The sequence below is a fragment of the Lactuca serriola genome, chromosome 4 (assembly GCF_051521515.1).
Source record: "Lactuca serriola cultivar US96UC23 chromosome 4, Lser_US96UC23_V15, whole genome shotgun sequence".
Classification (NCBI taxonomy): domain Eukaryota; kingdom Viridiplantae; phylum Streptophyta; class Magnoliopsida; order Asterales; family Asteraceae; genus Lactuca; species Lactuca serriola.
This window is the reverse complement of record NC_136411.1, coordinates 36,827,820-36,830,985: the sequence shown is the minus strand read 5'-3', so window position 1 is coordinate 36,830,985 and position 3,166 is coordinate 36,827,820. Positions and strand designations below refer to the sequence as shown.

The window sequence follows — 3,166 nt, the reverse complement described above, 5'->3', positions numbered from 1 at the left end:
CTTTAAAATATAAAATATGAAAATTAGTACAAATTTCAACAATCAAATACATTTCAAATCAAACCTGTGATTGTAAAATATATCAATACACATATATTTTAAAATAAAGCAACCAAACACTATGATTACTAAAACAAACAAATATAAAATGAATCAATTAAATGTATTCAAAAACTAATAAATTTGGTTATGAATAGCTATAAATTCCATTAAAAGTGGTGATAAATAAATAAATTTTATGACTCCTTTGAGAATAAGGTTTTATATTACTTTACATTTGAAAAAATAAAATAAATGAAAGAAGATTTATATGATTACAAGTATAATTTTCAGAGACAAAAACAAACACCCAAATCAATACTCCCGGCGGGACGAAATGAACAAGCTAGCTTAGGGAAGAGCACCACATATCCTCCTTATCATTCCTTCTTGACCCGTTAATGGCCTGATCTCACTCATCTTCACCATCGCTTCCGCAAAATCCGACTTGAACTTGGAAGGATTGTTGCTATATTCAGAAACTATGCTGTCTGTGGACCCACCACTGTAAAGGACCTGATCTGATTCAAGAAGACCCTTCTTTTGTATCAGATTCTTGAAGTAGTTGTAATCAAACGAATTCGGTGTCACCAAATCTAGTGGTGCAAGATTTCCGTTTCCATCATTTACAGGGCAACCACGTCTACGTGTGCTAGCAAATCCGGCATCAATATCTGATCCATTGCTGTATATTCTGTCACGAAACAAGAAGCATTGAGCTTGTCCAATTGTATGAGCTCCTGATAAAGCAACCATATCCCTGGCGCTAAGTCCGTTATCTTTGAAGGTGGAGATAAGTGAATCAAGAGGAGCTTTAAAGCTAGGAAGACTGGTCTCCGCTAGAACAAGGCTAGCGGTGGTGGAATCTCTTCTTCCGAGCTTCACCGACCATGACGGACCACCAACCATTTCTGATGCATCACGGGCGGCCACCGTGAGTATGTCTGCACAAGATACAACTCCGGGACAAAGTTTCTCCACCTCAGATTTTGCAGCGTCTATCACTTCGTAGCCTCTTACAGAACCCTTATTAGGCAACGCATTCCTTTCTCCTACTATCGAAGGCCCATCCTCCAACAAGATCGATGCGTCACAACCTTGAACGAAGCAGTCGTGGAAATGGAGACGAAGGAGGGAAGCCGCCATGCGACGTTCACGAGATATGGCTGTTCTGATGGTGGTTCTGATCGTACGGAGTGCAGTGGGACATGTAGCGTCGTAGAAGGTAGAAGATAACTGTGCGTTGCAGGGTGTGTTGTTAGTAACTGAGAGAAAGAGCAAGAAGAAGATTGCTGTAGAAATATGTCGATAATCCATTTGAGAAATAGGTTTCACTGAATTATGAAAATACGATGAATGTGGGATGAATCGAAAATAAAATGACGAAGGAGAGATTTATAGGGTCGAGACTTGAGAATAGACCGCGTGGTTAAGCTGTCTTTGTTTGATCAACAGTGGGCTGATTTTGTCTTTGGTGGTAGATGCATCGAAGCACAGTAAGAAAAAATGATTCGACTTTTTCAAAAGACAAATTAATTAACTAAATCAATAAATATAGTTAACCTAAATATGAAGATTCGTTTAGATTTTTTGTGTTATTACCATATGAGAAGGTTGATAGTTTTTATCACAAATGTCTTAAATATACTATATGTTTGACAACATTAATTTACACTTATTGAAAGTTACATATTTGGCTAATGAAATAACGATTTTATCTTTGTTTTTCACATAATTTAGATTGGTTAATTAATAGTATTAGGCACGTTTTATTATTAATCTTCATGTTTATATATTATAGTTGTTTTTTCCACTTGTAAAAAAGATAGATATAAAAATAATGTCAATGTGTGGCCTTTTTTTACATTTTATTTCCATTACAGTTTTATACATTTATATATATTGTAGTCTCCGCCGCAAGACAACATGCGACAACATCTTTATTTATTAATGTAATTCATATGTATGCAATACATTTATTTAATAAAATTATTTAACCATCAACTAAATTGGGGCATGTGTCATTTGACACTATTTTTGTTTTGAATAAACTTGGTCATTTGTTGGTTTCTTCTCTTTTATCAAAACCGGTTAGTTACTTGCATACCATGTCAACTTGATAAATCTCACCGTTTGCCATTTGATAATAATAATAAACGTGCTTTACATGTATTGGATTTGGTCCATTTTGTCCTTTGGGGCCCATCACCGGTTAACTTGGATGACTCCTATTGCTATTATGTGATATTTGTTGATGATTTTTCTTGATTCACGTGGCTATACCTGTTTAACTCCAAGTCAGGCTTCCATGTTATTTTTTCCGTGTTTATTAAATTTGTGCATAATCAATTTTCATCCAACATTAAGGTTTTTCAAAGTGATAGAGGTACGGAAATTTTAAATTGCTATGTTCTAACATTACTAAACTAGCATGACATATTTCATCAAAGTTCGTATCTATACACCCCACAACAAAATGGGAGGATTGAACGCAAGCATCGCCACATTGTTGAAACTGGGCTTGCTATGATGTTTCACGGACACATTCTGACATCTTATTGGGTTCATGCTTTTAGCCCTCTAGTTCTCATCATCAATCGACTTCCCTCGAAGATGCTTTCCATATGGTCCCCTTTTGAAGTTTTATTTGCACAGGTACCCTCATATGAGAAATTTCGACCGTTTGAGTGTAAGTGTACCCTTAATTACGTGACTACTCAGAACACAAACTATCTCCCTGTATCGTCTCGTATTTTTATCACTCGCAATGCCCGTTTTGATGAGTCGTGTTTTCCATTTGATTCTTCAACTAAGGATACACCTTTCACCACCTTACCATTGCACTCATTGTTGGTGGATGTTCCTCTAAACTCAGGTTATTTTTCGGTGCATGCTCCTCAACCACCGACGCATTCTCTTATTCCCAAACCACCATCGCATGTATATGGGATTTGCGATGACTCCACCACACCTAATCCGGACACTATGCCACATTCGGAAACCCCACCCGATACACCCGAAGTTGTCACCACCCATTCGAAGGTGTGAGTATGTAAACATTGCTTAGGATGAACATGGGTCGGTTTGGGTCAGTTTCGACCTAAAACATAACCCAAAACCATATTAT

The 3,166-nt window shown here is 36.8% G+C and overlaps 1 pseudogene; it reads right to left on the bottom strand.

Annotated features, from left to right (window-relative positions):
- Nucleotides 1–222: 222 nt before the first annotated feature.
- On the bottom strand, nt 223–1,398 carry LOC145101326 (lignin-forming anionic peroxidase pseudogene; annotated as a pseudogene).
- Nucleotides 1,399–3,166: the final 1,768 nt, after the last annotated feature.